This window comes from Cygnus olor, chromosome 4 (genome assembly GCF_009769625.2).
Source record: "Cygnus olor isolate bCygOlo1 chromosome 4, bCygOlo1.pri.v2, whole genome shotgun sequence".
Taxonomy (NCBI): Eukaryota; Metazoa; Chordata; class Aves; order Anseriformes; family Anatidae; genus Cygnus; species Cygnus olor.
Genome location: NC_049172.1, coordinates 1,759,105 through 1,783,086, shown reverse-complemented (window position 1 = coordinate 1,783,086; position 23,982 = coordinate 1,759,105). Strand labels below are relative to the sequence as shown.

Here is a 23,982-nt window from a genome sequence, read left to right as displayed (position 1 = left end):
CCTAGTTTGCTTAAGTTATAGAAAAGATCAACATTACTACCATAAGCTATTGGAACAGTCCAAATACTCTCCTAAGAAGCCACCTCGGAAATTTCATCCAGAAAAAAAACTGACAACTATTTCTAAGTCTGTCTTTCTTTTATCCTTACTAGATTCACAAGGCAACTGTTCTCAGTTCAAGACATTCTGAGGAGGACTCAAGTCTAGAAACGTAGCAGACCTTGTCTTCTGGGTACTTGGCTACCTCTTGGTTCACTATCTTTAAAGCGTGAGGTTTAACTTCTGTATTAGCATGCTGTATTTCTTCAGGTTAGGTAGTGTAACAGAAGCTGGCATACACTGCCTTGAGCATATGACTGCTAAGATCCATGACAAGACATGGAGTTTGCAGTTACCCATTTCTGGAATACCTCATAAACCTTAGAAAAATATTAAGTATTAAACAGTAAATTTATCATAGTATGTTGAATCAGTCATATGTCAAAATTTCTCAGAGACTTCACTTTGTCTCATCTCTGAATTTCTCTAGAAATATAAAGGAGTTACTTGGGACCTGTGGTATGTGTTGTAGGAAGGATGCCTTGTTGGGTATGTATTTTTAGCAACACACAATGATGGAGTGTCCTCTGAGAGTTTGTCTTGGGAGCCAGAGCTCCTGGGATGTGACCAGAAGGGTGCTCTGGGAGCAGTCAAAACTTCCCCTGAACTTAAGTGGCTGCAGGAAGAGTTTAGGTTCAGAAAACATCCAAAAATGGCCAAAACGGAGGTAGGAGTTTTCGGTCCAGTTGGTGATTACAAACTGTTATGCAAATGAAATTTTAACAAAGGCTAGGGAACAGTTTTTCATACATAGGAAAAAAAATACTTAGCTTGTGACCTCTTTTTTTTTTTTGTGTGTGTGTATGTATAACACCATGAAGCATTAAGAGGATCTTTTAAAAATCAGCAAAGCATTTCATCTTCAACTATACAATGGATTTCTAGCAGTACTGTTTAAATAAGCGGAAAGTTATGCAAGTGTGGAAAATGATGCAGATGCTAAAAACTCAGGAGTTTTCTATTCTGCATTCAGTAATATATCCATATCTACTGTGTAGGTTGTCTGCTGATAGAAATCACTTATTAATGGAAGTAATTTGGCTATGATAGATCAACAACTGTGTCTGCATATCAGCCACTCTGCTGCAGCTTTCTAGCAACCCTGGGCTCTGTTTTCTTTAAATAAATAAAAGTCAACAAACTCTCCTATGGAGCAGGAAACTCCTCCATACGGTGTAGGATGTGGAACTGGTTTACTGATTCATCTCGTCCTCCTGTTCAGGGAGGGTCTTTTAAGCCCAGTTTAGGTCTTTTCAAGCCCAGCCCATTACAATGTGCACCCCTCAGACAGGGAGGGAAGCAAGTAAAGGTGTGCAGAAACAGGTCTCCCTGTTCCTCTCTAACAGCAGATCAGCTAAGACAATATATACCACTGTGTTTAGCATGCAGGAGATAGAGCGCGTGGCACTGGAAGTCAAATGTTAATACAAACATGATTAATCCCTTTCTGCTTGAAAAGTGAACTGAAAAGGTGGCTGTCTTTTTAGCTACACTCAAAAAGACCACTGCTCTTTGAGAAACACTGTGACTTTTGTTGTTATGAAAGTAATAACATGGAAGACCTGTATTTTTGCAAAAAATACTTTTTAATTTTTAATTTATTAAGTGGCACATCTGATGAAGCACCAGAAGGCTGGTAACAGCATTGTCTCTACAACTTTTCATCTTGCTGGTGCTTCGTCAGCCTGGAATATATAAAGATTTACATACATTTTCCCAAGAACTTGCTATTTCTCTGACAAGTGTTGAAATAGTAGTTGACATCTTTAATAAGAAAATGAAGCCAAGGAATAGCATATGAGTAAATTGACAGCCATTAATTTCATTCTAGTTTATTTTAAAACAAAACAAACAAACAAAAACAACCAACAACACATCAACAAAAAGAACTATTCATGAATTCAAATTCAGAAAAACTGACCTGATTATAGAATTAATCCCTGTCTGGAATCAGGTATTAGAAATTATTCATGATCAGCCAGTACCAATTCAGATGACCGCTCCTAAAAGTGCGTAAAGAATTATGGAAATGAGAAAAATAACTTAATGGCTGATGCACTGGTTTATGAAACAATTTCTGGGCACAGTTGTTTTTTCCTCTGCAGAGAATGGCTAATGTTTTTTTACTAGACTTTCAAGGTTTTTAGTTTGTTTTTGTTTTTTGAGTTGATATTTTTATTTGCTATAAATTCAGGGGGAAACTCTAACAGTTGCTATTGATTGTTCATATGCATTGACTCATATACAGTGCTCATACTCTTTGTTCATATTCTCATGTCTTCTGCCTAGTTAGATCACTGTGGATTTATTCAAAATCTTTTTAATTCTTCAGCTACCTGAAAAAAAATGGGTCACCTACACATTTTTTCAGTTCACTGCACTATTTCTATAAAGTAGTTAAAAGAAATAATGGGAACAGCATCTATTCAGGTGGTTTAACATTGAAATTTTCAGTTGTTTAACTTCATCAGTGTTAAATGGACTTAAAACATCTATGTGGGGTACTTCAGTTTGACATAGGCCATCTTTACCAAGAAATGATGGTTTAAAGTGAGAAAAGGATAATTTGTAATGATTCATCTACCTGAGAAATGAGAACATATATTGGAGATTTTTAAATGTTTCTGCATTTTTTTTTGAGCAGGGATGTGAAGTAGTTGGAAAATCTATTCATATTAGGCATGTTTTGTATCTTACTAGAAAATTCATCTGCATCTGATCAAATAATATATGTCTCAAAATCACGTGATGTTGAAGTGCTTGTTACAGAGCTTGCTCTAGCCCATATTAGTCATCGTGCCTTGGAAAGGGATAATTATGCAACCTTTCCTCACAATTGTAATAAAAATGATAAGTACTTGGAGAAGGTGGATGTGACAGTGATTGTTGTAGAATAACCCTATGAGGAAAGTAATAATTTTGTACTTGAAATAGGATTCAGATGCTATGCCACAAGGAAGGATCACATTCTGAAGGAATACAAAGAGGCAACATTCATGCTCAAAAAAGTGTTGAGTAGATGCTTGATGGATGGTTACATCAAGGAGGATGGAAGTGACAGGAAGGGAGAGAGAAGGAAATTGTGTCACAACACGCAGAAAAAAGCCAGAATCAGATATGGTGAAAAGAGTCTCTGAACTATTTACCTATGAAATGGGGAAGAGACAACAGAGAAAAGTAGGTAGTTACTCTGATCTGATTAAATGCCCCAATCAGCACATATTCTAAAAACCTTGGGATTTCAAAAAATTAGAAATTAAATTTTCCTGACTCTAAAAGTGTCTAGTGTATGGGAACTTTTTGTTTAAACTCATGTTATCAGTAATTTCTCACACTTGTAGAACTTCCCTGATGAGTTTTGAATTTGTTATAGCTTGCTTATAATAGCTAGATAACGAGTGAAATACTGTAAGGCCCAGCCTATCTTTCTCAAAGGGGTCTGGGTGAAGAAATACCAACAGGAAACAACAGGAGCGTTACGAAGAATGAACAACTAGGGGTGCGTTGAGTAAGATGGAGAGGTTTGTTTTTTTCTCAGTCCATTAGAAACGTACATAATCTTGACCAGTAATATTGATCTGTGATGGGTTAGAAAGATGGTATTAATAATTTGAAACAACAAGAAATATCAAAAAATGTTCTTGGTTAGTACCTGAGGAAAAGCCAAATTCTGCATTTGTTCACATACGAATTTGTGCATTTGTGTAACCTGATGAAGAGACATAGATACTGAAGAGTATAAGAGCATTAGATACTGAAAAGACATATTTTAGAACCTGAAAGTTGGACATACCTGAATTTTACAAAGACTTGGCTTGGAAGATTTTGGGACTGGCAACTTGACTTTTCATGGATATCTAGAACAGTAGAGTATTTGGGGGGACTTGGAGGAAAGCAATTCTCTACAGTCATGGGCCACATTCTGGCCTCATAGCTGATATGGCCTTAGAAAGGAGACAGGACAAGCCTTTCACGGTGCCTGAATAAACTGGTCATCTATTTCTTTCACCAAACTCGAAATTGGTGGAACTGTTAAAATCATTATGGTCCTTGTGGATATTTTATGGGAAATTTTAGTTCTTGAGAATTCAGAGAAAGGCTTGGAAGTGACAGAATTGTTTTGGGGAGTAAGAAATAAATTTAGGCTCCCTAAGCATGATTTCTGGAGATCCAACTGATCTGTGTATTTTAACAGCAAACCAGGGAATGATGCTGAGACATGACTGCATGAACCAACTAATGCCTAAATGATGATCTCAATGACATGCTGAAGACTGTTAACAGCTAGATTTCTAGTATCCAGTAGTTCAGTTGGAATCTTTGTAGACTATCACAGAAGTTTCTGTTCAGATTTTGAAAGCAGTCTAGGTTTTGAAACCACTAGTGAATTACTATAGCTCATTACATTTATTTTCTAAATGATGTAAGCTAAGTAAATGTATAACAGAGTTTCCAACTGACAAATTGAGCCACAACTTGGTACACTTCCAAGCGGTCAGAGGGGCAGAGTGTATATCACTGAGTGACTTTATTTAATTACAGTTTTTAATTCTATTGAAGATCACATTACATTTTTAAATGATGATGTCCTTGCTCTGATCTGACCCTTTTATTCTTAAATTATTGCAAAACAGTAATTTTTAATAATCATACAAAGAATAGTCAATTTTTTTTTCATCATCAACACTTGTTGAGCCATGTGTGTATCCAGGTCATGCAACTTTTCCAGGTCAGTTTGGATCAATACAATAGGCCTCATTTTGATCTCTTCTACATGGATCTAATACCCACATACATATTATTTGTCAAGGAGCAAAAAAAGTGAAAGTTTTTAAAAAAGATAGTGAAAGCTTTTTTTTTTTTTTTTTTTTTTTTTTTTTTTCCCAGAAACTAATTTAAATTAAATAAGTAAAATTGTGAGTTGAGCAAGATATTTTTTATGGATCAAAATGGTATAGTGATAGCATATTTTTATGGGATTCTTCACACGAAGTCTTCTTCTTTTCTGCCCTCTAAGATAAGCATATATGCTATTGCTGCTCCAAGGGCCCGTGTCCCTAATTAGTTATAGCTGTGACTAAACCATCTGCAAGATGTGATCTAGTTATGACTAAGGGGCTGCTCCATCTATCTGCGATAGCTGACTTCCATTCTAAATTGGTCTTCTCTCTTCAGGTTACTGTTCCTTGTGCAAAAGACAAAAAAAAAAAAAAAAAAAAAGAGAGAGAGAGAGATTCCGGACACTGTCAATGCAGGCTTAATCTTAAATTGAAATTGTGAGTCATTCTATTGGTGTAGCCTCTACTCTTGCCTTCAAAAAAACAACTCTTTCCTTGTAGAAATATCCTTCTGACAACATTCTCAAATGCTTGTCTCATGAAGAAAGTTTCCCTTTGCAACTATCAGGTTCACTAGGGAAAACAGAATTAACCCCAAGAAAATCCATCATTTCATAATTTCCCTCAAATTCTCTTGTATCTTTTATCACCATCCTGTTGGATGTAGATGATCTTAACTTACTGTTAACTGATACTTAACTGTTCTATAGTTCACTGGACACAAATGATAAAATTTGCATGATTCTGAAAATACGTATTTTGCTCAGAATATAGAATATGTATAGAATATATATATATATATATATATAATCTATATAGAATATAGATTGCTTTTTCTTCCTTTTCTCCTTATCCTTTGGTGAAAATTCCTAGCAAAACGGATATGACATTCAGTGTGTGAATGTCTCAGTTTAACAAAAAACATTTCCTTGAGCTAAAAATAGCTAAATTAACCAAAATATGTAAATGAGGATCTGCTAGGATGGTTTGTATTAGATTCTGCTTAGCACTACTCTAAAACAGTAACCATAAAGGTGAAAAGTGAGACCCATTAGGCAAAAGAAAATGAAACTGACAGATTGAGGCTAAAATTTTTTAATGTTTGCAAAACATTGAAAATTTATAAAACATTATTTCAGGTGGCACAGTTCAACTGGCACTGTTAGAAGCCATAATGTATTTTGTATTCAATGAGTTTCAAATATTTGAGTCCTATATTATCACATTTATCTCTATGTGTAACACCTTATTCCAAAGTGTTTACCTGGTGAGATGGTTATGAAATTTATTTTTTGGATATCGTTTTATTCAATGATGCATGATAGTGTATTCTCTTGGGAAAGTTATAATTTAATTGCTAATACTATTTGCCTGAATTATTCATTTGCTGTGTTACTGCAATGATTTGGGGGCAAAGGTGATAATGCTTAGCTATATTTCTAGGAGTTCTTAAAAATAATTGGATTAGAAATCATGTGCTGAGAACCTACTTATTATTCTTAACAGTTCGGGACTTATTTAACTGTTTTAATCAAATGGTAAATGATGTATTTCTCAGACTACTTTCAATCCTGGTTTTTGAATCACAATTTGTAAGCACTAGAGCACAAGCCTTTTCATTAGGCAAAACAAATTTTTGTAGCATTTTGTCTTTCTCATTCCACACAGTAGGAAATAAAAACCAGACATTAATGTTAGAGGCAAGCCATGCTATGCCATCTAAATAAATACACAGAATTAGCACATCGGTAAACTAATGTGATTATAATTAATCTCATACACCTGCAGAATGTCTTCTCCAAATCACTCTTAATTGATTGCCGTTGATATTTTTCTGAATTGCTAATAGAAATACAGCTTTTAGTGAGGAAAACAGTCTGGTTTATATTTTCATTAGACTTCCTGTGTCTGTATTGTACTGCACCTGCCTACTCCCAAAATGCTTGTTATATCTGTCATATACTTTTATGAGGATGGGAGCAGTGTTCTGGCAAGCGAACTTGACTCATATTGTGTTCAGATATAAAACATGAAGACCCACCTGTGATTGCAAAGGTAGTAAGTCTAATTTGATTAGTACTCCAGTGACATGGCATATTATGAATGTAATTTGTCATTTCTCATAAGCACTCATGAAAGAATCATTTTCAGAGAAGGCATAATTGAAGCCTGTGAACACATTCAGCACCTTTCACGCTATGGGAAATAGTACTATATCATGATCAATGCTGGCTTTAAAACAAAAAGAAACAGGAAAAGCAACAAACAAAAAATTCTACCTTTCAAAATAAGTGAAAGATCTTCCCTTGATTTCAGTGGGAGTATGATTTTCTCAAAATTTGTGTAACTAAGTCTCAGGAATTAAAACAAAACAAAACAAAACAAAAAAACACACACAATTTAAAATCTTAAAACTCTGTTAAACGACTAGGACTTATTTTCTAAAAATGCTCTATCTTTCCATGAGTTGCTAAGCAACTGGGTTTGAAGAAAAAAGCCAGATCCTCAGCTTATGTGAACTGGAGGGAGATAAATAAACACACACGTGCACACATTTTTCAAAGGGTTGAGGATATGCATGAAGTTGGTGTCTCTTTCAGGGACATTTGTTTGTGTGCACAAAAGTAAGTGGATAAGTAATTTTACAGAGATGACAAAAATTACATCTTCTGACATTGTCAGTACAATAAGAAAAGTATCTTCTCATGGTAAATTACAAAAGTCTGAAGTTTTTCATTCTCAAGCATCCTGCTGGAATGTGGTTGAAACTATTTGTTTTCATCTTTTTAGTTTTTAAGAGTATTGTTATGTAAACGTTGCTGAAAGGATTTATTAAAAAACTATGAAAAAATAGGGAAAGAAGCAGAGGAGAAAAAAGTCCTCTTTCTTTTTTTTTTAGAATATTCTCTCCATTGTCAAAAAACAGTATTCAGGATAGTGGTAAGATAATGCTAGTCTGCCCCCGGAGTGAGAGAGTGATCAATATTTGTTTTGTTATGTGATTAATTTCATAGCATAATTGTGATCTTTCCTATTGCTGTAGCTGGGAAGACAGAGCACTAATATAAAAACAAACCAGGAATATATTTCATCTAAAATCATGGAACCAACCTACAGAACAGAGTTGCACTTTGCAAAGCAGCATAAGGCAATTGTCTTCCAAAATCCATTAAATACAAGTATACTTTTTGACACCAAACAGTCTTTAGTTTCACTAGTAAATTCTTCAGAATTTCTGCCACTGGACATTTATGATAATATGAGATTTTCAGGGAAGTCTGGATTCTTATTCACAGTAACTCAAAATAGTTTAAACGGTTATAAAAATGTATTATGTATATTTCTTCATTCATGATAACAATTGACAGTCATTATACTTGGATTTCCCTATTTTAGAATTAAATTTATACAGCAAGGTCATTGTATTCTTTTTTCTGCATTTTTCCCATCCTGAAGTTGTTAACATGTTGCTCTGTTAAGAGATTAAATAAGAATGAATAACTTTTTTTTCTAGAGAAGTTCTGTTCTGCTTTTACATAAATAACTTGCCTTACAGATAACTCACTGGAAAAGCCAAAAATAAGTATTCACCAGAGCTGGCTGCTCTAAACTGGATGAAGGGCTATGATAAAAGAGGGAATGAGGAAAAGTCTCTAGTCTTTTTCAGTATAATAAATACTGTTTGGTGAATTCATCCTACAAGCATTATATATAATACGCAGTGGTGCTGAATTAGAGTTGCTTTGGCAGATAATTTGCAGGCTGCACCAATGGAAAGATAAAGATGTGCTAGCTGGTACTTGGGAAAAACTGTGATAGCTGCGGTATCTCCAGCAGCTGGGCGTTCCCTCTGTGAGGGCATTCCTGGGTGGATTCATTCTTCCCTGTTTGCATCAGGTATTTTGCAAGAAGCATACCTAAAATTTAAGGGAACAAGCAGACTCAGGTGAAGAAAAAGCAAACAGTAATATAAATATAATGCTGGTATTCAGTTCATCTTCCTATGAAGATGTTTCACTGGCAGTGAAACAACCTTTATTCTTCAAAGTAGACCTCACTCAATTTTTGTTTATTTTTTAGTAGATTATACTACCTATTATCTGGAGATTATTTTACTTTTTGAAACCATGTGCCTTGCATTTTAATCATCACCTACTATCTACTGCTTTGAATGTTTTTAAGCTTGTTCAATCCATTAAAGCAGAAAGTGTGTTAATAAATTCTAGTCACTGATTGGTATTAAATGACATATGTAGCAAGCAGTCCATCTGTCTGTTGTATCGTACCATGCCTTCTTTCATGTTACCATTACAAATTCTGTAATAAATAGTCAGATCGTTTTGAGTGACATGTGGGATCTTTATTGGGCAAGACATTTCAAGTACATCTGTCTTTTGACTGGTTTATAGATGACAGTTCTAACAACAGCTATTACCTTCAAAAAGGCTGCATTTGAAGTATTCTCTATATTTCTGCCACCCCTTTTATTTTATTTTTTTTTGGGTGCATATTGCTGACATTTCTCTTTTTTTTTTTTTTTAAAATTCAGATTATTCATGTATGATGATTATTTTATCCCTATTATGCTGAATCAGGTCATCATCTACCATAATCTCTCTCTATCTCTTTGAATCTTAATCACGGTCTCTTTTGCATAATCCTGTTGCTGTTCTCCATTTGCCTCTGTCACTTTTGCCATTTCATCTTGCCAGGCATACCTTCCTCATTACTTGTGAACTTTCTGGCTTCTATCATAAACAATGCTCTCAAGACTGTCAAATATGTCATGCTGCTGCTAATGTTCTACTCATATGCTTTCCTCAGAGCTTCACTTTGCTTTGTTTTCATATCTGTTGGTTTGGTATACTTGTGCTATGAGATTTTCTTCTTTCTTTTGGGTTTCCCAAAGGGAATAGAAAAATGAAAACTTCCACCTTGAAAGAATGTTTGAAGTGTCTAATCTACGTGGCATTGCTGAGAGCCACAAGATGCTGTGGGTGCTAACCGTTATCTCAAGTTGCTGTGAAATTCCCATGCACTTGCTGTTGTTGAATCTGGTGGCTGCCAGTCATTTGAGGTTACTTTTTCTTTTCCATTTAGTACTGAGTAAGACATTCTTTATCAAGACAGAAACTCCTGTTCCCTCAGTTACTCTTCTCTTCATCAGTCTCTCCCACTTAGCACATCTTTGCTGTTGTTAGTATTTTGTGTTTTGGGTGGCTGCAGCTGTTGTCTATGTCTTACCTCTAGTTCACTATTTCTGGAAGGTGGAAACTAGCAAGGAATCATACTGCTGAGATGAGAATGAAACATGATTTGAAATGACAATAATCCTCTCTTACGGTGTACACTTGTAAACCAAACTTCAACACTGCTTCTGAGGATCTGCTGGATTAATTTCCTCTGTCTGCATGAGCAAAGGTCCAGGTGTCTACACAGAAAAGTAAGAGAAATGCCTCCAGCTTTGGTGGCTCTAACCAGAGTGCCCTGCTCTGTCACTCCTTCCACAGCTTTTGCTGTGTTGTCCTAAGTTTGGAGGTAGCATATCCAGGCAAGGAGGTGTCTTTTGAAATCTTATGAATGCTACAGAAAATTACAATAGTACCTGAAGATCTTTCTGAAGAAATAGCACCTATTTTTAAATTTTATTTTACAAGTTTCTGTTAAGCTTGCCTTACACAATAAGTAAATTTTGCATGAAAGGTGAACGATAATGATTAAAAAATCACTCTTTATCATATATAAATCAAAGTTTAATTAAAAACAATTCTATTTTTGATACTGGGAGGTAAAAATGTAGTCCTTACCATTTCCCTTTTCTATGTTAGCACATTTAGTCCAAAAGCGCAGAATGGTAAGTTTTAGTGATTAAATTGTAGTGTGATGTATTATGTTCTGAGGTTTTGGTTCACTGCTTTAAGTATTAATATTTCATTATTGCAACACTTTATTTTCAAGCCTTGTAGAGAATGCAGCATAATACATTTTTATTTTTTTTCAGACAGACACTTCCAATTTTTAATAGTGCATGTGTTTTCTTCTGTTTCAGAGAAACTCTGGACTGGTGGATTGGATGGCTGAAGGGGCCAAGCAGCAGTTGAAAGCTTTCCACCTGAGCGCCTGATTCAGGTGCTCCACAGAAAGCTATTGCTCCTGGCAGGCTTTGCAGCATGCTATAGGAAATGGATCTGGGACTTTCATTCAGTACCTGATGGGGAAGTGCCTGGGCAAGTCCATACCATGTCAGTGAGATGAAATGATCTCCTTTCATTGCAACTGAAATCAGGGACAGGTGAGCTACCAGCAGTGTCCTGCTCTGGGGCACTTTGGCAGTGTTAAGCATTTATGGCGGAGATTTTGGGGTTAGCCAGTCTCTTAAAAACAAACACTATTTTTGTGGTTTTTCCACAGTTATGTCATACAGTATTGCCATATGCAATTAAATGGATACAAAGAAACCAAAGGAATTCTGAAAGCTTTAAAAAAAACTTATGCCAAAATGCCTAGGACTCATCTCAAAATATAAAGCAGGAAATGCTGAAAGATTTCAGCTTTAACCATTGCTTCCATTTTTTTCTCTCCATAAAACAGAGGGAAACTCTTGTGTTTACAAGTCATAACATATGTTTAAGTAAAAACAAACAAACAAAAAGGTAGGAGGGATGAACCAATTCACATTTTAAATCCAAGGAGTTCTAGTTCAAGGTAACATAATTTACTCAATCTCCAGATCAATATCAGAATTGGAAGCTGAGGTTTAACCTCTGGCAAGCCCCCCTGTTGTGTGTAGAACTTTTCAACACAAAATCTCCCAGCTCTGTGTGTATGCAGGCACACACATATACATTTGTTAACACTGGAAGAAAAAAGAAATGGCAAGACACAAAAGATGGAATGAAAGCAAAGCCAAAATATTCTGTTAATCAAAATGCTCAGTTTATCTGTTCTCACAAAACTTCCAGCTATGATTTTCTTAAAATTAAATACAAAATTATATTTTAACATAAAACTAAATTTAAATTTTAATGCACATGCAAAAAGAAAATAATGAGGATAGTTGACATGGGATAATTAAGGATACAACAATGTTTCTTTTGCTAGTGTATACTGCTGCTCAAAAGTGATTTATTCCTTTGGCTACTAAATACAAAACCTAAAGCATCTTTATTAAGCATGATTCAGAGAGTGTTTTGGTGGTTGTTGTTGTTGGCCATTTCATCAAAGGAAAATACAAGCCTTAATTTTTTTTTTCTGCATGTTTTTGTTTGGCTGAAAGAAAATACACACCTTCACTACAATTATTTTTTTATTTAGAATATTATTATTTTTGGCCCAACTGGAGTATTGTATTTTAAGAAGTTTGAAAGAAAAATGGTTGAAGATACAACTGAAGGGGCAAACTTTCAAAACTTTTGTAGGAACAAATTGATATTCCTATCCCTCTTAAATGGTTTATGTTTAGCGGACATTTAAATACTGAAAAAAAGTAAAAGATCTCCAATATGATGCCTTAGCATGCCTACCAGTCTGATGAGCGGAAAACGTCACTGGCAGGTGGATCGCAGTAGGTAAAAATCCTCACAGACTGGAACCTGCAATGCAGATTTCTGATGTTCAGCATGAAGTGCTTTAGCCAGAGAGCAGTAGGGTATGAGAGGGTTACAGCATTCTAGTCTATTCCCTTTCATTTGAATTTTTTTCTGAACCAAATGTGTTGATGAATGTGGCTAGAATTAGCAGATAGTCTTATAACGATAGATAACATATTTTCCAGGCAAAATGTTTTTCATAATAATTAAAACAATGTCATCTTCTGGAAATACCGAGTTCAAGTAGAAACTATTTATTTTGCATGTAAAACAATCAAAATATTCTATGTGATGTGAACCAGACAAAGTATAAACCTAGCTACAGAGATTGCTGCAATACTTACAAATATCAGGAAAAGGGGAGAAACAAAAGGTGAAAAATGGGAAGAAAAGAAAATAGAACAGATTGATAGTCTTCTGACTTATCAGGGAATATTGCTTAGTGGGTGGAAGTTATAAATAAGAAGCACAATGAAGTTGTAGAGCAGCCAGTTTAATTTAAGCCTAGAAAAAGCTTGGATGAATAAATTGGAAATAAATAACAGAGAAAAACAGGTGTGGAGGTGTGTGGGATGTTATGACTGTATGACTATTTGGCAAGTTACCAATGCAGGAGGAGCTTTTTCAGGCATCATACCATGAAGTTTCAGGGCAGTAAAGGCAACATCAAACAAGATAAGATTAGGACTGAAAAATCTGAGGTGAATTACGAAGTCAACATAATTCTTCCTTCCTAAAGCATCCAGGTGAAAAGGATCTGATAGCAGACCACAGGCAGAAACATCTGGTTTTGGATGCAAGTAGAATGGAAAAATACAGAAAAGTCCTCCTGTTGACTACCTCCAAAAGCGTGCCACTTTTTCATGAGCAACTCTCATCCACCCTTTGTACCTGTGAGAATGTGTACTTTAAAAATTCATTTTGGTGTCACTGGTGAGAGCACTTTCAAGCCAATAAATCCTTCTTGAGTCCAACTTGAGAAAACCAATCTTTATGATGAGGTGTGAGTGAGGGAAATAGCTACTTAGAATAACCCTGTCCACCAAAAAAAAGGCAAAAAACCTTTGGCTCTCATCTGTCATACCCAAGCATGCAGGACTCACTCTGGACACATGCATATTTAATAGCTTTGGAAGAGGTATTATCACAGGTTCAGAGTGGGCAGGAATGCATAATTGTTTGTTACTGCAAAGCCTTGGCGCCCTGGGGTACAATATGCAGTTGCCCATGTCTACCACTGACAGTATTGTCTTTATGCAGGCAACAGCAGGATCCAAAATAATCTCATTCATTTCCCATTAATTTTTAAAGTGCAATTGCAATTAATTTACTCACTGGGAAAGCTAAAAATCATTTTCTGTGTGCAATGTCTTGCTAACATTTTGGTTTTGTAGGTGACAAGGAAAAACGTTGGTATCTACATTGCTCACATAAGGAGACCAACTGAAGGAAAACTTGTCTGCTTTGTTCTTCTGGCTGCTCTTCACCTGTGAGCGTACCTGCTGCTGCACTGTAATTGCCTTATGTTAACTAGTAACGTGATTCAAAGGCAAGAAGAAGGGAAGAATGACACAAGCCTTGATGTCACCTGAACAAGGAAATGTATTATTTACAGGTTGAACTAAAATCCTCTGCTGCTGATCATAGTGTTATTGCTCATACAGTGTGAGTGTATATTGGTTCAAAAGGTAGTTGGTTGAACTTTTAGGGTAAGATTATCTGTATGTATCAGTTGACTTTAATTCATTGACTTTTCCTAGTAAATTGGAACAACAGAAGTCATAAATACACTCCTTAATTTATCTTAACTTCACCTCCCTGCAGTATAAGACCTTCAAATTGCCACAAGCTTCTACTTAGAGCCATTCTGTGAAGGCACGAGAGATCTGATGGTCTGAAAAAGCAACAAAACCAGAGAAATTTTTGATTCTTAGAAATAGTTAGGTATCTGAAAGAACACTTTTTAGGCAATTCTTTGAAAAATCCACTTCTAAATCAGTAATAAATTAGGCTAAACTTTATATGACTGCGATTACACAAGTAGCTAAAGGAAAAAAGACAGAGCACATCAAATGCAATTCGAACAAATCCTGGGTACCGCTTGTTCTGCCATCCACTACAATCAATAAAAACCCTTCATTGACATTAATGGTTTGGGATTGAGGCCTGTGAAGTGAACAGCTCTATCCTGATGATGGAATTGTAAACTATTTCACCAAGATGGCAGGCATTTTGAGCCAAAATAGAACAAAACAGCCAAACAACTGATTTGCGAAAGGGTAGAATGGTAGAAGTCCATTTGAAAAACTTTGTATTGTATTGTAAAGTATTGTATTGTATTGTTTTTGTTTTGCTTTGTTTTTTAGTATTGGTGTTTAGTTATGGAGGATTAATTTTAAAATATATATTTCTCAGGTCTAAAAACTCTGTGCTAAGTATGTTTTGTCATGAATAACATATGACTTGCTGTAGGTGGATTAGATTCAATTCGTTAAGGAATTCAGTGGCATAAGCCCATCTATTAGCCTCGCAAAATTCTTATGTTGCTGGATCAAAAAATTAACTTGAAAAAAAAAATGTTTAGGCCTTTGTGACCTGAATTAAGTATTTAATTAAAACTCATACCACTCATTAAAAAATAATCAATACATTTTAAAAAAGGATAATGCCTTGTTTAATTATGACTTCTAAAGAAGGATATACACACATTAGTGAAATAATTTTCTCCTATTTTTAACTTGTTTCTTTTACTGCCATGTCCTGATCCATACTTGATCATACTTGATATTCACTAGCAAAATTGCCACATCAATTAACTCACTGTTAAGGAAACATTTCTTTGGCAGTGTTATTCATGCAAAAATATGTAATGAAATTTGAGATTTTTTATTTGTCTAAGTTTATGTAATTAGTGCAGTGCAGCAGGAGAACTGCCCCTAAAATGGGAAAGGATAAAGGTATGCATATTATTTATTTTCCCCATTTTTAAGTTTTAAAAATAAGGTTACCATTCTCTGAGGAAAAAAAAAAAGTTAACATCTAACATTTTTTAGAACTATTTTAGAAGTAGTGCTTTACTACTTACTTTGAAATAATTATTTTGCGTGGAGTTTTGCGACTGTCTTCAGATACAGGAATGGCAAAATTATTTTCAACATAGTGTATAAAGAGAAGAAAGAAAACTGCAATGCTGAATTTTTTAAAAATTTTTCCCCCCCTTCCTTTAGGACAAACAGATGTCTGAGTCAGACATTGATATCTGGTTATGGAATCCTCATTAATTTTAGGAATCCATAGAAAAAATAGATTTAAAAACAGATAATTGTGATTGACAGGAATAAACATAAGAGAACTCTGGCCAGTTACTGAAATTACGTCAGGAAGCTGCACAGCACTTTTCCCAGTTTACCAATGCCAGTCAGTGTGTTACTGAACAGCAAAGTGCTTGCTGAATTGGTGCTAAAGAGTACAGCTATAGCTGGTGCAGACTGCCAGAGCTTCAGAGGTTTCTGTGGAAGTTCAAGGACTTGGACCATCTCATGAATAAAGAAACATTACTATAACTTCTATTAAATGCATCTTTTCACTGCTAATCACCTGTTTTATGTAAGTCTCATGAAAAATTTCAGTCATGCTTTATCTGCATGTCTCACCATTTTTATTCATTCCAGGTTCACGGGAGGTAATCATTCAAGAAAGAAGCTATCAATAATATTTATGAAAAATGGAGCCTAATGGTTGTCGGATGCCATTTTATAACATGACCAGGTATAAATGAAAGTGCATACTGTGCAGGCTTCTCGAAGAAGGTACTTAGTCTGATCCCAAATACTTTATCTGATTGTATTAACTCATGAAATAAATCAAATTCTGTTTAGTGCATCTCTTGCTAGTTTCTTTCCTTATTCTTACTTTTGCTCTAAGTGCAGGTTTTTTTTGTCTGTTTTGTTTTTAAGAATTCTGCCTCTTAAAATGGTTGTCTTTCTGATAATACACCAACAAAAACAGTAACAAAACTTTGGGGCAACTTTATATTCAGATGACTAATTGTTCATGTGTATAAAAGAAGAAAAAGTCACGGAGTCATTCAGTACAGCTACTATACACAGAAAAAATAAATACATTTTAAATTCATTTAGTTAATACATTCTGCTCCAGCAGAAGGATCCAGGGCACAATTGTCTTTCCTTACTGATCTATTTTAATTGTCACTGACATGAATTTATTTTGTCACTATCTCTAAGCTTAGTTACTCTGTACAGACAAATGGAAGCAGAATTAAATACTTTTTTCTGTGTTTAAAAAGGTAATCTATACGTTTTGAAATGAAGATTTTACTTAAGTTTTCTGTTCATTTCACAATACTAAAGGGAAAAGCAGAAAGCACTGAAATAAATATGTGCCTCCTTTAAAGGGTTGTTAAAGCATAGACACCTAACACACTGTGATTGATCCTTTTTAATGGATTATACATAAATCTTAAAAGATGCTTCAGTTTCTGTACGCTTAATTCATAATAACTGAGGACCCCCTTTACAGAAGCCATGGGATTAGCAATTATTAAAAATCAAGGCCAAAAGTTCATCTTAATATCAGTGTCAGCAATTGTCAGTCAAAATCCTTAGATACCTTAGAAAATTTTTTCAAGTATTAAAAAAAAAGTTAGTATACTAAACCTTACTGAAGACTGAAACACGTGCAGAATTTTGAGGAGGAATTTTATTTATTGACTTTTCACTGCATATGAACAATATATATACTGATCACTTTTTCAGTAGTTATTATTCGTAAGCATTCACGAAATATTTTGGATAGTACTTATATCTGATTTTAAAAGGTTATATCATTAGCTTTTTGTTTTGAGTGGAAGTTAATTTATATGACTGACATTTGTAAATTATTGGATTGATCCTTGCTGATATTCAGGATAACTCATGACTTCTATATGCTTTTAATGAACTACTTAGTGTACGCACAAATATTTTCCCTTGGAAAAAGATAATGATAACATCACGTGTAACAGAACTAAAAGCAGAACAATATAAGAATTTCATATCAGCTTTTAAACTAAATGTAAAGCTTCTGATGTAGAGCTACTAGGATCTTCTTTTCGTAGTGAGGGTAAGAGACTGGGTGTTTGCTCTGTAGTTTTCTATATTAGGCAGTCTTTCCAAGTTGGACATTTTTGCTTTGATAGAGAAACTTGTCTTTGGTTGTCCAAGGGCAAGCTGAAAGAAATCCACCCATGTGTGGTGTTCTGTCAATATAAGTAGTGTATGTTTATGGATGATGCTGTAGGTGTATTTACATCACTGTTAGATAAGGGAATAAAAAATGAAAGGGAGCAAGTTGCAGACGTCGTCATGGTTCTCTCTTGTACCCATTGATAAATGTATAGGTATGTATGTATTTTTACTCACAAATACCTGTGCAACCTTCTTGATGCATTGTATTCAATTGCCTATCCAAATTGCACAATATAAGTGATTAAAATAAAATTTAAAGTAAAAAAAAAAAAAAAAACAACTCTAAGAATTATAATCTATTCAATAATTTTTCCTTATACTATAGAAATTTATAATGTATGTACAACCATACTGTAATCTGTTCTCAGTGATATCTCTTTGATACATTGAACGATGAGTATTTTGATCACTGCCAATCTTTTTTTTCTCCATTCCTCTAGTGGAGGTTTGATGTTACCGTAAGTATCAAAACAACATCTTGATGGACTATATTGTATAGTTCTACATTTCCAAAATACAGAATACTGACGAAATAAATGATTAGAAGATGATTTTTTTTTCATGTGACTAGGTAAAAGCTGAAATGGTTTAGTATCTTTTGCATTTCAATACCTCTTCACAAATCCAGAATGTTGCTATGGCTCTTGCTTAAAATTTTACATTGCTGTTTCCTACTTATGTTTATATTAATTATTCCTGGTAAGGTTTGAAAGTATTCATTGCCTTTCTACCTTCATGTGTCTGAAGCCTTCCTAGAATATTCTTTTTCCTATTTGGGTCAATATCTAGAAGAAACTGCAAAAGGATTTGCATGGAAGAGACAGCATTTGGCAGAAAAAAAATCAATTAAATAGCAATATTGAAGATTCAAATGGAATAGCCTTCTTACACAAACCTTTCTTGGTTTTTAGATTTGTTGCCAAAATACCACTGAAGCCTGGATTTTGCAGCTTGTGTCTGCCTTGTGGAACCAGGGAGGACTTCCCAGGCATGGTCTGACTCCATGCTGGAACAAGGTCAAGTCTAACAAGTCAGATTCTCTTGAGAGCAGGCTGAACTCTCTTTTTGGAAATATCCTGGTCTAAAGTTAAGGTAAGAATTTACTTAATTAGTTTCCTGTTAGCTCATGAGTAATGTGGGAGATAAAAACAGTCCTTTTAAACTATTCTAAATATATTAATATTTAGTGTGCAAAATAAATCATTCAGAAACACTATTCAAGTCATATTCTTGTAAATCAATAAATGGGGCTGTTTGCATGTTAGCTGGACTTTGACTTTCTTCAGTCACTATGGCACTACTCAATCTAAGGATCATTTACTGTGATAACAGCAATACTTTCATGCAGAAAAGCCATGCATCAAAAAAGCTGAACACCTTTTAAATGTGTCAGTGCCTAAAATAAGTTCTTATATAACATGGATCTTGAGATAATCCAAATTTAGAGTCAAGAAGGGATAATAAAGGTAGAATAGAATAAGGGCAGAATAGTTAGAAACAAGGAGAGGAAAGTAACAATGAAAGTAGCAGTTCTGGAGGAAAACTCACTGATAACTCATAAACATTGCTGAAGCAACTTTTGGGGGCTGTTAGAGCTAATCCTCTGTGTTATAACACAGCAGTTCTAAAATATTTAGACAAGGTGCCTCGTAATCTTGATTTCTCATAAAACACTCATTATACAATTCACAATATTGCTGTAGATTGTATAGTATATAAATCATAATAAAATTCTAAATTTTATATTTATTAAATATAATTATATAAATTATAAATAAATTATATAATTCACTTCTGAGTGAAACATAACTTGTGCATTAGGGTGCTACTACATTATTTTAATTCAGAAATATTTGTGTCACTATAGCAGGAGAAAAAAAATGTTATTGGGTTATATCATCTTTGTAAATTCCTCAGAATGGTGCGATAGGTAGGAAATCTGCTCTCAAGTGATTTGAAGTGTTTGTTTCTCTATCGTGTGAATCTCCAAGCATTACAGATGGGAGATTGGAGACCACTCCCTGTAATTTTTGTCCTACTCCTCTCTTTGTAAAGAGCTAACATAGGAAGCACCTTCTAATATTAGTAGCTACCAGAAGGTGTGTTCGGTGCTTTGGTAGACTACATAACAATAAGAAGAAAGGGCTCCATCCATAAAGAAGGATGCATTATGGATATCATCTGGAAACTGCTCTGGCAATAGAGATGCAAATCACAAAAGATGCAGTTAGCTTTTCTAATTATAAAAAGTTTGTTAAACATTAACCTTTATTAATAAAAATATATATATATTACACAGCTGGCATATGATAGCACCCCAATAATAGTTCAGACTGTCATGATTCTAATTAGGTCTGTTCCTGTACTTGTCATATATAAATTCAGCAAAAGTATGTAATGACTAGTCAGAGCATTTAATAAACCATTTATAATGAATTTGTATTAAGGAAGATGAGAGCACTTATTTTTTATGCAATATTTTTAAGTCCTTTCTTTGCAGGCAATCATAGAACCATTCTTCAAAGCATCCAAAGTCACTGAAAGATGACAAAAATATGAAGACTGTAAGCAGATTGATTTCTGAAGGTCTGATAATGGTTTACAAGTTGTTTTTTGTTTGTTTGTTTTAATCAAATTTCAATTTTGGAAGATTTGTAGAATGCAGACTATGATACTGCTCTGCTTTTTTAACTATTTACACTACAAATTGTACTGGCAATCCCAAAGGCAGCTGGACAAGGAGTAGGCATCTTCCAGCAATTAAAAATAATAATAAATCACATTTATAAAATGAATATAATCCTGAAGAAGATGAAAAAGTCAGTGTAGATTTGACTGTATCATACACATTAAAGAACAGAACTGGAAATCTATTTTTGAAAGACTCAGTGCACTTAGAAATATCACTTAAATTTTTCTACCCTTTTCTTAATTTTATGTCTTTTTTCTTAAACACATTTTTTATGATAAAGTTCACATATTCACTTATATGATACTAAAAGGTTATTTTTGTAAAAAAAAAAAAAAAAAAAAAGCAATAAAGTTTTGGAAAAAATAAAATAGCCCATGCTACTTATGGGGGAAAAAAGAAGTTCATTGGCTAATGATAGTCAATGTGTCCCTGGGGGTGTTTAAGGAAAGGTTGGATGTGGTACTTAGGGACATGGTTTAGTGGGTAATATCGGTGGTAGGGGGATGGTTGGACCAGATGATCTTGGATGTAGGTTTTTTCCAACCTTTATGATTCTATGATAGATATCATAATAAATAAATACGAGGATGTAAGCTCTCAGATATCATTTGAGATACTAACATTGTTATTATATAATCCTCTTAGGCTTGCAGTATAGAAGAAGCTGAAAATGGACATGAGAGAGAACAAGAGGAAATGCAACATGGTGCTTTCAAAACTAATCAGTCGGGAGAATTATTGCAAACCTAGATTTTTACAGGGAGGAAACTGCACAGAAAGCAGTAATGACTGAAATGACCCAGAGATGACAGTGTATATAAAAATGAGGTAAATACTAATAATACAGTACACGAGGAAAAAATGGAAGCACACCACATTATGGGTCAACAAATCCCCTAATCCCCATTTATGTGTAACCATCAAAAACATCTGAAAATGCCTTGTCAACAGATAGCAGTGATAAACAGAAAGATAAAACAGAATGTTTGGAAGTAATTCAGAAGTGAAAAAATAGGAAATTGATTGAATTGTTAGAACAAGTTTTTGGTAGTAGTATTAAAATTCTTTCTGTAGTATTAAAATTAATTGCATTACTTATTTTAGAAAAAAATACAAATTCTATTTTGGAACTTCAAAACATATTGAGTAAACAATGAAGTTCTTCTGATTTTGATATTTTTAGCCTGGAACATTTCTGTTTAGAAATTATTTTTATTTAGGTAAATATTCTTATAAGAAAGAATATTTCTAACACAAAATGAATCTCTAAATATATATACGTGAATGTGTGTGTGCTTTGGGTTTTTTTGTTTGTTTGTTTTAAATCACCAAATTACTGATATACTGAAAGCCACAGTGACTCAGGAAGAAGGGAGACTGAATAATGTGCAGGATTCAAGCAGCAGCAGTATTTGTGTATAAGAATGACTCCTCAACAAGGTGATTGACTCTGATTCCATCTGTCCAGGGAGAACTCTTAACAAAAAAAAAAAATAATAAAATGAGCATTACATGAGGTATAATTACTGGTTAGAACAAAACAAAAAAAAACTCCTTAGTTACTACCAGAACTGTCTTCCTATTTAGACAGATTTAAGAGCAATCTAATAGACAGAAATGATGGGAAGAGAGTCTTTGTTACTGGGGGTTTTGAGGAAAGGCCAGCAAGAGGCAAGCTTCATGCTTTGCACGTGCAGGGGCAAAGTGATACAGGACAGTCAGTTTCCTCCTTCCCTCTACCCTGTTTTTTTCACAGTCCCATATGTAAGTTGCCTGTGGAGCAGCACTGTGTACCCTCTCTGCACAAAACAGCATAAATCTGCCAGGGCAAAGTCGAAAATTAAGTGGTGTGAACCTGTGAACTCCTGGTTTTGCTGCCTTTAAGGCAGGTGCTGTGTTGAAAGCTGGTAGCAACTACTGAGCAATGTTAGGTGTATGTGCTTTGGCAAGACACTTTTTATTTTATAAATACCTTGAATAAAATTTAGAGGGAAATCTGTTGTGACTTTTTTTCCTCCCCTTTCCAAACAGCATGTAAAAGACTGTCATGGTTACCTCCCATGGATCTTTTCTATCTAGCTGTGGCTGTGGACGGTGCGGAGCGTGGTGTCACCTTTCCTATCACAGGAAGAAGGACCAGGACATAAACTAACAGCTGTCAGGTATTGAAGTAGAGTCTAAGGACATGTTGAATTCAGTTTAGAATACAGGTATAGCTGTGCTTAAGAACTTACATAGATTCCTGCTTAATTTTCATTTTTTTTTAATTTTTTTTCCTGGTTTGTTTTCTGTGACAAAGGTGTTGTAGTTTGAGACTGCCTGGTTTACTACAGTGAGTATTCAGATATGAAAAACATATAGAAAAGCACTTTAAAACACAGGCAAAATATTTAGGAAAGAAAAGTTTTGTTTTTTTTTTTGGTTTATTTTTTGTAAGGTATTTCTTTCAGGTAGTGTCACAAAAAAGAAAAATGGTCACTGAAAGAAACTGGCACATGCAAGGCTATTATTTACCTATCAAAGCTCTGTGCTCAGATTTCACTTGATGTTTTGAAAATCCACCCCCTACTGCCTCGTTTGAAATTATGAAGTGCACTGAAGGGGAAGAAATGGATTTATTGTCAGTGATTGCTCAGAAACTAGGTGCTTCAGCAAATTCAGAGTTTCCCAGAGAAGTTTGAAATCATTCTGTCCATCTTCCACAGGGAAGGGCTGTGACCTAGACCTTACATTAAAAGCTCTTCAGAAGGCAACAGCATCAAGCATGCTGTGGGAACAAATATTGTGATGCAGCTCAATGTCACTGGGAAGCAAGGTACTGTATATCAGTCCTACATAATGAATGCAAATTGTATTTTTAGGATCCAAATGGGAAAGCATAAAAGGCTACAAACGCTTTAATTTATGATTTATTCATTTAAAGCTTCAGGCCATTAAGTACCCATTAAATCACTATTTTATATGCTGCTAAGTGCATCTCTATCATCAGAATAAAAAGATTGTTTTAGTTCACCCTGTATCAGATAAAACATTTTAATTGAGGGCATTTGTGATAACAAATTGACTGGAATTGGAAAGTAAATTAATGCTGAGTTCTGACAGCAGGACATCTTTGTGAATTTGCTTTTAGTGTTTGTGTGTGCATGAACAGTTACATTATATATGCGTTTATTTCTGTTTAGATTTCAGTTACAAAGATTCTACCCCAAATAAAATTTTGATTTTCATTGCTCTGGTAGGGTTCCCTAGATTCATGTCTTTCCTACTCTTACTGTGGAGCTCAGATTATCTCTTAAACATTTTGTAACGTTCTCTGACCTCCCTGCTAAGAGCCTCCATTATTTAGGATGAGTTCTGAAAATGGGGAATAGAAACAAGTAGATTAGAAGAAATTGCATATTTTCCTTCCCAAGGATATTTCAGTGTTTGCTTTTATTTGAGAGAATGTGGAGTTTTAAAGCCTGCCTGCAGAATATGGAGATTTCAAAGAACATTCATTTAGAGATGTTGACATATTT

The 23,982-nt window shown here is 34.5% G+C and overlaps 1 long non-coding RNA gene across 6 annotated transcripts in view; it reads left to right on the top strand.

The window, feature by feature from the left end:
• The window catches only part of LOC121069112, a 272,423-nt gene that overhangs the window by 239,055 nt on the left and 9,386 nt on the right, over positions 1 to 23,982 (top strand). For 4 of the 6 annotated variants that reach the window (XR_005819273.1, XR_005819275.1, XR_005819274.1 and 1 more), the window contains 8 exons: positions 10,987 to 11,229; positions 16,198 to 16,294; positions 18,723 to 18,864; positions 20,259 to 20,358; positions 21,110 to 21,292; positions 21,822 to 21,904; positions 22,496 to 22,626; positions 23,170 to 23,279. This is a non-coding gene — a long non-coding RNA (uncharacterized LOC121069112). The remainder of the gene's footprint in view (positions 1 to 10,986; positions 11,230 to 16,197; positions 16,295 to 18,722; positions 18,865 to 20,258; positions 20,359 to 21,109; positions 21,293 to 21,821; positions 21,905 to 22,495; positions 22,627 to 23,169; positions 23,280 to 23,982) is intronic. The other 2 variants (XR_005819277.1, XR_005819278.1) reach the window with 2 other exon arrangements.